At 36.6% G+C, this 13,284-nt stretch overlaps 1 long non-coding RNA gene and 1 pseudogene across 4 annotated transcripts; one reads left to right on the plus strand and one right to left on the minus strand.

The window, feature by feature from the left end:
• Nucleotides 1-2,995: 2,995 nt before the first annotated feature.
• Nucleotides 2,996-6,591, plus strand: LOC103326352 ((-)-alpha-pinene synthase-like; annotated as a pseudogene). The gene is made up of 7 exons (XR_016124924.1): nucleotides 2,996-3,454; nucleotides 3,562-3,853; nucleotides 4,738-5,104; nucleotides 5,206-5,416; nucleotides 5,531-5,669; nucleotides 5,803-6,048; nucleotides 6,137-6,591. The product of XR_016124924.1 is annotated as a (-)-alpha-pinene synthase-like (transcript).
• Nucleotides 6,592-8,143: 1,552 nt separating this feature from the next.
• On the minus strand, nucleotides 8,144-11,566 carry LOC148918832 (uncharacterized). Of its 3 annotated transcripts, XR_016124908.1 has the most exons (5): nucleotides 11,185-11,566; nucleotides 9,573-9,626; nucleotides 9,133-9,258; nucleotides 8,873-8,996; nucleotides 8,144-8,540 (listed from the first exon to the last, which is right to left on the minus strand). It is a non-coding gene; the product is annotated as an uncharacterized LOC148918832 (long non-coding RNA). The 3 variants fall into 3 exon arrangements; XR_016124907.1 differs by lacking the exon at nucleotides 11,185-11,566 and having other exon boundaries at nucleotides 9,573-10,024; XR_016124906.1 differs by lacking the exons at nucleotides 9,573-9,626; nucleotides 11,185-11,566 and having other exon boundaries at nucleotides 9,133-9,487.
• Between the last annotated feature and the right edge of the window lie 1,718 nt (nucleotides 11,567-13,284).

Below are 13,284 nucleotides of genomic sequence, written 5' to 3' on the forward strand. Positions count from 1 at the left end.
CCCGACTTAGCTCAAGCTATGAGTGTAGTTTCAAGATACATGGCGAATTTGGGCAAACAACATTGAATGCATTGAAGTGGATTTTCAGGTATTTGAAGGGCACTAAGAAACTTGGGATTTTGTTTGAAAGACAACAAAGAAAGGCATGTGTGTCAGGTTATGTGGATTCAGATTATGTGGGAGACCTAGACAAGAGGAGATCCACAACGGGGTATGTTTTCACTTTTGGTGGTGGACCAATTAGTTGGAGAGCGGTGCTATAATTGATTATTGCTTTGTCTACTACCGAAACGAAGTATATGGCACTAACAGAGGCTTCTAAGGAAGCATTATGGTTGAGAAGATTGGCTAAAGAGTTTGGGATAGCTCAAGACTTTGTGGTGATGCAAAGTGATAGTTAAAGTGTTAAATGCTTAGTCAAGAATCAAGTGTTTCATGGAAGGTCTGAGCATATTGATGTACAGTACTACCGGATAAGGGATTGGGTGAATAATGTGGACATTGCAATGGAGAAGGTTCATACAGATGAGAACGGTTCGGATTGCTTGACCAAACCAGTCACAGCTGAGAAGTTCAGACATTGTTTGAACTTGCTTAATCTTGTTACATGCTAAAGATTGAGGTGGAGCTCATGGGAATTATTAGAATGGTTTCCAAGAGGTTTGAAGAGGTTCTAGGAGTCAATGATCTTCACAAGGTGTTTAAGGCTCGTCAAGGTGGAAATTGTTGATGTTTGGCTCATTTAAATATAAGGAAGGAGTGAAAGAAACTGGGCTCTACCGCTCTAGCAGCAGAGTGGAACTTCTCGCCCAGACACAGGCGCTTGAGCCGTAGAGCGCAATCTTGAGCGGACTGCAGGCAGTCGATCAGGACAAGCGATCCCAGCGCGAATGCCAAGAAAATATGGACAGATTTTCTCCTAGTTTTGGAGTCTTTAAGGCATCAAATTGGTTTGAGCCGAGGGTGAGAGAAAAGAGAGCTAGGGTTTTATGAGAGATCAAAGGGGTTCTTCATTATAACATAAAGGGTTCTTCATACTAGTGAATTTCTTGGGGATCACTAAGAAAACACAGGCACAGCGCCGAACCTCTATAAATTCTTATGTGTCTTTGTGTGTGTGTTTACTTTGTAGTTTTGTGTATGCTTTATTTTTGCGTGGCTTGTATGTGATAGTTATGTAGTCCATCAACGACAAGATCTTGGAGTGTTTTCGCACAACACCCCCCTCCTTATGTGTTGTGTGTTTAAAGTGTGATTTTAGCCTTGGAGTTGTGTGACTTTGTAACTTTGTTTTTTTCTTTCCTTTTCTTCAATAGGAAATCAAATGGAACTAGGCGATCCAATCCCTGTGGGATCGCACTTACATAAGCTTTATTAACAACGGTTCGTGCACTTGCGAGTATAATGCGTATTTGAAATAATCTCTACTTGCAGGTTGTCTAAAACACCACAACAAGACTATTTCATCACAATCACAACCACCGAACACAAACTCATGTTGACGCATGTCCATTTATAGCATATATATAAACAGACACATATATATCTCCAAACCCACTGTGTTGTTGTCAAAACCTATCATGTACCACATTCTGGACTTGATAGCTCTGATTCATTCAAACAAGCCGAAACCATTTGCACACGAAACGATAAAATTAGTAACAATAATATTGAACACCAAATCAGATATGCAATGATATTTCTGGAATTCAAACTAACATAAAGTTCATATCTCAAACTATCCAGAATTTAATTACAAAAAAAATATAAAAAAAATTGATGCACGTGAAAAAGCCCATCGCATAATTAGCCTATATTAGTATAATGAAATTAATACACTTAGGTTTGAATAACATACACTAGACATATGCCCGTGAAGGCTGAAACTTCATAGCCGCACAGTATATGCTATATACGGTTCAATCAAAGTGATGTAGAACAAATGGCTGAGTTATCAAGGGACAATTAGACAAGCGCACATGTCGTCGTGGCGACAAAACTCAACCCGTATAAGTATGGGCCTCGAGCTCATAATCGGGCCTATGACCTAATTTTTTAAAAGAGAACGACGTGATAAGTGCAATTTTCAGCTATGCTAAAATATATGGGCTATTTTAGCCAAATTCTATCGTTTACTATGACTTTTCAGCATTTAAAGTTTTAGAATATTTTTGGGAAACTTTTGTTATTTTCTTTTTGTTTTCTAATTAGTTTTCCTAACAAGTCTAGGGTTTCTCATTAGCTTTCCTAGCAAGTCTAGCCCGAAAACCCGGATCAGGATAGCCGCGGGTTTCTCATTAGCTTTTGCACGTTAGAAATCCTAATACATGTTCAGTCAGTGTACACATGAAATGGGTATGTGCATTATTATTATAGGTAGAGAATTTTCGAGGGTAGCTCTAATTATTTACCACCCATCAAGGTAATAGGACATTACTTCTCTTAAGTTGAGAGATATGATTATTCTGAATAATATTTACTAAACCAATTAAATAAAGTATTACCGCATAGGTTACATCATGTGGGTCACATGGAATATTTATAAAATATTCTCTATGGAATATTTATAAAATATTCTTAAAGCAGATACATTGGCAAAAAGGGGGTACTCTTCTTTACATCCTTTTATTTGGTTTAGTAATTATCCCATGGAAGTTTTAAACCGTTTGTATTTTTGATATATTTGGTTTACAGATCCCACATGGATTTTCTTTGTAATTTAGTTCATTTTTCAAAACAGAAAAAAAAAAAAAAAAAAAAAAAGCTACTACACATGCATGTGGTTAGGAATTGTGGAAATGGAAAAGTCGGTGAACAAAGCCCATGATATAGAGATTTCCTCTTAAGATATTGTACTAACCTAGTTCTAGACACAAGTATAAAGTTGTGGCTGGAGGAAAGCGACTTAGGCAAGTCGGGTAGACTTAGGCAATCACTTAGTAGGCAAGAGCTATACGACGAAAAGGCCAAAAGCCTATAGTCCATTCTAATAACATCACTCTGTTACAAAAACCAATCTCTTCTATTGTTGCTTATTTTCCTATTCTATTATATCCAAGAATTAACTAAGTTTGTCCAAGTGGCCTATCAAGATTTCAGGTGCTGCACCTATTGCCTCTTAGGGAGAGTAGTGTTTTTGAAAAAGATGTCATCGAGCTTAGTCATAATCAACTCTTTTACAACAAGATCAATGCCAAGGAGGTGGTTTCGAGATTCAACTATGTCGTCAAACCTCAACCCTAGCTTTGCCCCTTTTCGAAGCTTACCGCTACCACTCAGCCCAAATTTTTTCTACAAACAAAAAAGAAAACAATCCGTATCCTCTATCCAAGCTGGTCCAGCAAAAGATCAATCTCAAATTGCCAAGCCTGAAAATATTGCTCGGCCCACGGCAAACTTTCACCCAAGCATTTAGGGAGTTCGGTTCATCAACTACGATTATTCCAATGACAATGTAGTGACATTTTCAAGATTTTTTCTTCTTTTTTTTTAAAACCAAAATTGTTCACATGGTTTTGCTCATGATCATTTAATTAACTACTTGTTGATGATCGATGGCAGATAACTCATGTGCATGACAAGCAGGTTGACGAACTAAAAGAAATGGTGAGGAGGGAAGTGTTCATAAGTCTTAATGCTGGAGGTGATGATGGTTTTGCACTTCAGCTCAAGTTAATTGATGCAATCCAGCATCTTGGTGTGGCATACCATTTTGAAAGAGAGATTGAAGAAGCACTGGAACGTATACATGGTGCGTATCATGACCATGCTATTAATGATGATGATGGTGATCTGTACAATGTTGCCCTTGGCTTTCGCCTACTGAGGCAGCATGGATATAATGTTTCATGTGGTACGTATTATAAGAACGTAATTAATGATATGTGGAGAGTGGAGAGCGTGATGTGAATGACTACTTATTATCACTCAATTTCGTGTGTATATAGACAGTTCATCGCACATTTTTTGTTTAAGAAAGAACGGAATTGTCAAGAAAATCTCACTTGCTCAATTCTCTTCAGTTTTGATCTCATATATATGACATGGTTGAGCGTTTAGAATCACAATTTATAGCTTAGAGTTTAAGTTTTTATTTGGATTTGGTTGAAAATTGTCAGGAGCCTAACCTAAGTTCTAAATAATCATTCTATAACTCAAATCATCAACACTATTAATAAATAGAACCAAAGTTGAATAAAATTTTGTATAAGTGAGACTTTGTCAATTTTTCTGTCCATTAAGAAAGAACATACGTCCTATAGAGAGAATCTATGTGTGTGTGTATATATACACATATATAGTTATTCTCTATGTAGAATGTCCCCATCTTCTTTAAGACAGGACGCATTGAGAACACCTCACTTCCACTCAATTTTGTACAACTTTATCTCATCTATTGATATGACTGATTTTTTTATTGTGCAGAAGTGTCATTTTAGAACTTAGATTTTTGGTTTTTAGGCCCAAAATTTGATACTTACAACCTAAGATCGAAGAAAGGACTATGATATACCCTAAACAATCAAACCGGTCCATAAAATGGGATCAAAGTTGAAGAAAAGAGTAGAAGTGAGGTTTTCTTAATTAACGCGTCATGTATTTAAGAAAGATGAAAACATCCTGTATAGAGAATATCAGTATATATATATATTTATGTTTATACATTTTTCTTGACAAATCGAGCAGGAATGTATATATATGTGTGTGTTTTGTAATTTTTTTTTGACAATCAAGCAGATATATTCAACAAGTTCAAAGATGCAAATGGTAATTTCATAATTGTTGGCGTGTCTGGTATGCTAAGCCTTTATGAAGCCACACATCTAAGGGTGCATGGAGAATATATACTAGAAGAGGCTTTTGCTTTCACCACCACTCACCTTATTGAATCCAAAACAACCCATGCAAGGTATTCACTGGCAGCACAAATAACTCAAGCCTTGGAGAGACCTCTGCTAAAAAGGCTAGCGAGGTTAGGTGCCAGGAATTACATGTCAATCTACCAAGATGAAGCTTCACATAATGACGCTCTAATAGAACTTGCAAAGTTAGATTTCAATCTTGTTCAGTCTTTGCACAAAAAGGAGCTCAGTGAGATTACTAGGTAAGTCTCTTTTAATTGTAAATGTGAGCATAAAAGATCTAGTTTTCACAGTACAAAATGCATACTAATTATTAGTATTAACGAATTATATACATGTTGAGGTGGTGGAAAGAAGTCGACTTTGAAAGGAAGCTGCCTTTTGCGAGAAACTGGGTAGTGGAATCGTACTTTTGTACAACGGCAGTATATTTCGTACCGCAATACTCTGCCGCAAGAAAAATTCTAAGCAAAGCTGTTTATAGTGATGGATGATATATACAATGAATTTGGTACATTCGAAGAACTCGAGATCCTTACAGAAGCGATTAGGAGGTTTGAAATAATCATAGTTCCTTCTTTTTATTATGTAAAGATATTTTTTTTCTCCTTTTTGTTTTGCTGAACTAGAATTGATACGCTTAATGATTAAGTTTAACTAGTTTTCAGGTGGGATGTCAATTGCATGGATGAACTGCCAGACTATATGCAAATATTTTTTCATACACTGTTGAATCTTTTCAATGAAATTGAGGAAGAGCAAGTGAAGGAAGGAAATTCATGCAGAGTTCACTACGCAAAAGAAGCTGTATGTAGATTCATAGTTAGCATAGCTTTGACCTTCAATACATTGTATATATCAGGGGCTTGATTTTTTGAATTTTTTTCTGCTCGAACTATATCTTTATATTTACGTTTAATCACTCGTTTAGCATATGCAGTGGAAAGCTACAGCCCTCGCTTTCTTTCATGAGGCCAGATGGTCACACGAAGGATCCCATGCATGGAGGAGTATATGCATGTTGCAACAGCTTCTGTTGGGTAACAACTTACTTTCAACTATATCTTTACTTGGCATGGGAGATGTTGTAACGAAAGAGGCATTTGAATGGTTGTTTAATAACCCTAAAATTCTCAGAGCTTCGAATATCATTTTTAGGCTTATGAATGACATTGCCTGCTGCAAGGTACACAATTTTCTTTATCACACGCTGAATAAGATTAATATTAAACAAGATCATTTAACTAAATGCTTTGGATTCTATATTTTTGCAGTCTGAGAAGGAGAGAGGGCTTGAGGCTTCGAGTGTTGATTGCTACATGAAGCAACATGGAGTCTCAGAGCAAGAGACACTTGATGTTTTCAACAAACAAGTTGTGGATTTGTGGAAGGATATAAACGAGGACCTCCTTATAAGGCCAAATGCTGTGCCAAGGCCTGTCCTCATGCGCGTTCTCAATTTAACAAGAGTTGTGGATCTGGTTTACGAAAGTCGAGATGGCTTCACACACGTTGGAAAACTTATGAAAGATATTGTGACTTCACTTTTTCTTGATCCTGTTCCACTTTAAGTTGGATTCTTTGTGATCTTTGTAATTTATGGCTAGCTCAACAATCACAAAAATGCAAAGGGATTGTATAACTCAAGTAGTTAAGAGCGTTTACTCTTGCATCTCTTAAGTTTGATTCCTCATTTCCCCAATAATCAAAGAAAATGTCATTTACTTATTCTAGATCACTAAAGTTCAAACGCTCATGTTTGGGCCACCTTGATTTAAGTTGAAGAACATGTGAATTCTCAACTAACTTGTTTCAAGTCTGACCAGCCCAAATTAGACCCATTACGACGTCTTTTTTTTTTTTTGGACGTGGTGTTAATTTAAAATACTCTAATCTATAAGAAGGAAAATAAGTTGTTTTTTGGACGTGGTGCCACTTATAAGTTGTGTTTTTATCTTTGTAATTTGCGATTTCCTGTCTACTTTTTGTGTGACTTTCATTGTAATGTTAGAATACTTTGTCCATCTCCAGTCTTTATATTTTAGGTTACGGAAACGTCAAACACTTTTGGTCTTGTTTGGATACACCTCTTTAGATTGGCTTGGATTGGACTAACTTAAATAACACTCTTAACTCATGTTTGGTGTAGCCCTTCGTTAAGTTTAATGAGATTAGATAATCCGGGCCTTAAAAAAAGGCTTCGCTCGTTGGCACAAAATAGCAAGCTCTGAAGAGGTGCCGCTAAATAACGAGGTCCCTATCGAGTTTGCCGTTATCCTCTTCGACGTTGCTCTAGCTCTCCTCTTCCACTTTGTTTTGTTTTCCTCTTCTATTGTGCTCTGCTCTCACTCACTCAAGGTTAGTTGTTCAGCTCTCTTTCTCCTTTCCACTCTTCTTCAATGTTTGTCTCTCTCTACTATGCCAAAAAAGGCCTTTAGCAACGGATAAAATATGTTGCCTATTACCCATAAATACCGTGGTATTCAAGCATGTTGCCTATTAATAGGCAACAAATATTATCCGTGGCTTTTTCTCCTTACCACATCAGATATTTGGTAAACTCCGATGCATAAATGATTTCCATGTGCCAAAAAAACGTTGACTTCTGACGCCTAAACCCGAAACAACATTAGTAGTTTCAAAAGGGAGGAGGCTAAAGAGGTATTACAGCATCAGTGGCATCTGCTATGATGCTGCGTATTATCAATTACAACATCGTAGAAACAAATAGTATTGTTGTGAATTATGTTATACGTCATCGTTTTTTTTATTTTGCGGATGTGAAAAGCCTCCAATAGTGCTGGTGGTTACATAAATGCTGATGCTACTTCTAATTTTAGGCATCAGTGATCATAGATGTCTGGTTGTTGTTTTTATCTTTCAACTTCAGTTATTTCTGGAAAACTTAAACAATAGGCATCACTTATGTAAGGAAAGGGTAGGTATTTTGCTTGTTTCACATCACACTTTACTTAGTTATTGTCTTAATATTTAAGAAAGGCCTCATTTCCAAATCATGTTGTGTTGTCATTGCTCATTAAAAAAATTTATATAAACAGTAATTTAAATATATCCATACTTATCTATATATATATATATATATATATAAGCACAATACATGAATGATCCATACTTGTCACATCCAAATCACAATTTTTCCAGCCCTACACCACAATTATCCATACTTGTCTATGTATAAGCAAAATAGTAGCTAGAAAGACATGTAAAATGAAGGAATGTTTAGCTCAATCAAAAAGCTATTCTAGGACATGAGTTGCCAATTCGGATGCAAAATAAACTTCGATTTCTGCTAGATGTCAATGAACAAATGCCAACAAAATGCATTACAAGCTGATAAGTTAATACGTAAGATACAATTCCTAGACTGTCAATTATCTGAAGCTTTATTTTTTTTTGGCCATACATCTAACAGCAATGAGACACCAACATTCAGTTATAAACTTATAATACCTCATTTTCCTAATCCTAGCAGCCTTCCTTTTTCTTTTCTTTTTTTTGCCCCATCTTTTCCATCGAAAAGAGAAAAAAAGGGAGGGGGAGGTGGCTCTGTTATTTTCGTTTTCTGTCTGATGAAACTCGTCCTCCAACCAGTCACATGTTCCTTGTTTTACCCAAAAAACAACCTCAATCCTCTGCCACTAGTAAGGCCGGTACCTCCTGCCACGGTTACTTTCATCACTAAAAATTTACAATCAAGTTCATAAGGCCACCACCATTGTTCTAAGTTGTAACATGTCGGGTTACAGTATAAATAATAGAAATCTAAGTTTGATATCTGACTTAATTGCAACAACTTTAAATCACAATGATGAAAAGAATAGACCGTAAGAGTTTTAAGTGCATTCCAGCAGCCATCTATTATTTGATGTCTATACCCAAATCATATAGCATTGCATTCTACGTACTGAATCTTGAAACAGAACTCCAAATCTTAAAACATTATTTTGAAACAGAACTGTATATGATTTGATTTAATTGCCTCATCTCACCTATCCACAGAGAAAATAGTTGTGCCGCAGAATGGCTGGCCGCTTGCCAGCTTTGGAATTTCGGTTTCAAAAATCAGGGCACTGAAAATTGACCCTCAACTCTATATGCTTAACTTAGAACAAGCTGCATGTATGTTAAAAGATGAATAAGTCACGTTCCATCAAACTAAAATTAGTGAAAACAACTTCTAAAAGAGAGGTCTATCTCACTAGATCTTCAATTCTCAAAAAGCTCCTGATGAGATATGCAAAATACGTACCATCAATTTCATATTTCTCAGTATCTTTGACGGCCTTCAGAGCACTTGACCTTTCAGCAAAATGGACGAATCCAAAATCCCGTTTTCCTTGGCCACCTTTTCCAGGTGGCATAACCACTTTTGTTACTTCAAATTTCACATTTCAAATAATGAGGCAGCTGCCTATTATATGAGAGCATCTCAAGGTATACTCGGTCATTTCTTTAATATTGCAAATAAAAAACAAATATGGCCAAACAATGTAATATAAATTGAACCCTAACTAAATGAGCAAGAAAAAAAATATATATATACTCACGTTTTAATGATGCATATCCAACTTATCCTATAACTAGCATTTAGAGTACTTCACCACACACCAAAAAAAAAAACCCAAATTTAAGCATGGCATGAAAAAGTGCAAGAACTTGTAAATTTTGGTGAAATACAAGTGTACTTACAGCAGTCAGAAGATCAGCAGTTGCATAAAGAAATCTGACCCCTCTTTGACAACCCTGCAAATTAAGGCCAATACAAATTAACATATATGTAAAGTAAAGAGGTTAAGGAGCACCATAATCTTGTTGTGGTTATTTTTTTGTATTTGATCATTTATCATCAATATATTTTTTTGTTGAAGTAGAAGAACTTCAATTAGAAACCAAGGTTTCTTAAGGTGGCATCATTAAAACTTTTCCTTAAGAAATCCCCACGAAAAAAAAAGAGAGAACCACACAACTCAACCAACTAACAATACTCTACTCGTTTGCCCTATCTTCTATTTTGTGGCCTTAGTTTGATCGTTTATCATCAATTTAATTAGAGGATCAAGTAATGGGTTTGCTTAAATAATTAAAAGAAATAGAAACTGCAATTGATTTGCGTGATGGAGACAGGGACAATTGAAACTAGATGATGAACCTCAACCTCATGTAGGCAACAATACATATACTACATAGAGAGAGAGAGAGAGAGAGAGAGAGAGAGAGAGAGAGGCGGCAGCCTAACAAACTTTCAAGGGTCTCTTGGAATGTTAGTTTGAGAGTAAAAGAAGCAAAGCAAGGCAGAGTCAACTTGGACTAGAAAATTGTACAATATTATTTACAAAGTAAACACAAAAATTGAAACTTAGTAAAAAATAAATAAATAAATAAATAAAAATAATAAAAAAGCTAATATACTAACAGAAGTTACAGCCACCTTCAGGTGTATTGAACATGTAAGGAATGTTTAAAAACCCACCTTAAATTTGCAACTTCCAACAAACTACCCAAACTAATAAATGATCTATCTTAGATAAAAGAACAATTCAAAACCTAAACTGACAAATTATACTTATAAAATAGCAAAACCACTTGTCAAACTAATTACATAACAAACTAAACATATGGACTGTGAAACTGATGGTGGCAATTTATGATGTCACACGCAAAAGCATTAGGTTCGCATTCACACAATCTATATATTCTAACGTTTTAATAATATAGAATCAATTTCTCTATCCATTCCAACATGTCAGACTGCTCATAAAAATCATAAATTCAGTAAATTTTAGGCTAAAAAAACTACACTTTTGGTCCTTGAAAGATAGATTAAGTTTCAATTTCGCCCTTACTTCCGAACAGGTAAAATAGGCCCTTACTTATTTATTTCAATTGAGTTCCCATTGCATACTAAATGAGCTTTGCAATGGTTCACCTGTCTTTCTCATATAAGAGTTGTAGGAATTTTGTTTGATGAATTACATAAATGGTCAATACCAAGCCAAGCTCTACGTATTTTACTAACTTACAAATGAGAAAAAAGACCCAATTATGTTTATAGCTTAGACTGAAAGCAAACATCTATCAAAAACTAAAATTCCCAAAACTCAATTCTACGTGAAAATACAAAAGCCACAGAAACAAATTATCAAATAAACCAAGCCACGGAATCAGATTAAACCATCAAGCAAGTTCCAAGATAATCAATCACAAATTTAGCAACATAACGCAGCAAAAGGTTATTAAAAAAAATATAAACAAATTGATTTGGTGTTGAATACTAAAATTTGAAGAGTTTCCCAGTTCTTACTATCAAAACCCTAACTTTTGGGATAAAGGGAAATGCTTCGAACTGATAGATGAAACCACACAATCGTCGACTTAAACTTCCGTCTGAGCGTCTGGGCTTGAGAAATTGTGTGAGCTGGCTTGAGTATCACTGTGAATCGTAATGGTTGAGCATTTGATGGTTTTAGCAAGAATGGGGCAGTGATGGAGGAGAGAGAAGAAAGAGAGAGTTACAGAGGGATTGAAGGATAAATTTTTTCAGGAGATGAATTTTTAAGGTACATTTTCAAATGGAGTGAAAAAAATTGAGAGGGAGCTAGAAGTAATTGGGGCTAGAGTTTGAGAGGGAGCTGAAGTTTCAAAGAGAGTTTGCAAGGGAAAGAAAAATTTGGGTTAGGGTTGACTCAAACTTTAGGCATCAGACGGATGTTACCAAAAAATGAACCTCTTAAAAATAAAATAAAAACTAATCACTTTTGACAGACCCTTGAATTCCTCGAAACTCGAGACAAATCTGTGGAATTCTCACAACACCACGAGTCGGGCCCACTTCAAACTATAGCCACCTTTTTCCAAAAAGGGGTAAGGGCACAAGACTTTCTGACGAAAATTCGGCAGAGTCTCCCTTATAAATGGAACATTTCCCAAAATTTCAACATGCATAAAACACAATTTACTATCCCAACAGGTAGCACGCACAATGTAATAACATGCAATTCACATAATCGGCCTCCGGCCTTCAAATATTCCGAAACCAAACTACCCACAAAGCTCTTGAACCAAAATATACATTAAATAAGGCAAAATAATAAATTCAAACACACTTAAGAATGTTGAGAACAATCCACAGCATTTAACTTTCCCAAACATAAAATACATGAGATTTTAACCTCCTAACACAATCACATCTCGTTCTCACCCGAATTCAAGACCAACAACAAGGTCCGCACGACATTCAATAAAACACAAGTCAGGTTTAACCCGCGGTTGCACCTAGGCATTACCCTAGGTTGCCTACGTACCCTTACTAAGGGATCAAGCCACACGTAGTTCTTTCTAAAAATCACATAACCTCCCCATATGCCGGAAAACCCAATGCCACATATGGGGCCTATCAACACGCCGGAAAATCCTATGTCACGTGCGACCTCAACATCATATCATAATATCTCCTCATACGCCGGAAAATCCTATGCCATGTGTGACCTCAACATCATATCACAATATCTCCTCATACGCCGGAACTACCAACGCCTCGTATGGGGCCTGTCTGTACGCCGGAAAATCCTACGACATGTGGGACCTCACAATCATAGGGTGGTACTTACACAGTGAAATCAAACATCTTTAATTTCCAATATAGCACAAACCTCAACCGCAATATAGCATCTGATAATCCCCTCATTAAAAACAATAGATTAATATCCTAAACCCACATAATCAACATAACTCAGCAACGCTCAAGACCTGTCCGTAGGGTCCTTATAATCCTTCTAGGAAGGTAAAACTACCCTGGAAGACTCAAGGTCAACCAAGGGTCAAACTACCCACAATTGGTCAAACGTGCCAAAGGGGCCCACGACCTCCAAATTCTGATCCGAAAGTTTCTATATGTTCTAGAAGGCTTACGACACACGTCCTGCAAGTTTGATCCAGATTAGACGGATCGGATCGCTCACGATCGCACAATCGGACAGTTACTATAACCCTAGCCCTAGGGTTGGCATTTTTGGAGTATCCGTGACTCCGTTTTACGATCCGTCGAATCCTACACAATGCTAAGGATGTCCAGATTAACCTGTAACAAACTAAGACCATTCAATAGTCCAAACCTAGCGAACCCGGATAACGAGTAATAGGCGATATCCATTTGAGACTCAAATGGTACTCAAATAGAAATCCGAGCACACCTACGCACTCGTGAGGACCAGGAGATTACATCGGGACACAATGCCCTTTTTCTACAAGGCCCACGCGCCGCCACACGCCCCGGCAGTGCGTGGGTGTCCATAGCGATAACTCATCGCTGGAAAAACCCAAAATCACGGCTCAAGATTCCTACTCTAGGTGTAACACCCTAATTGAGTCACTTTTGTTCTTGGGTATACACCAAAAACTGACC

Source organism: Prunus mume, linkage group LG3 (assembly GCF_029339155.1).
Source record: "Prunus mume cultivar Tortuosa linkage group LG3, ASM2933915v1, whole genome shotgun sequence".
NCBI lineage: Eukaryota > Viridiplantae > Streptophyta > Magnoliopsida > Rosales > Rosaceae > Prunus > Prunus mume.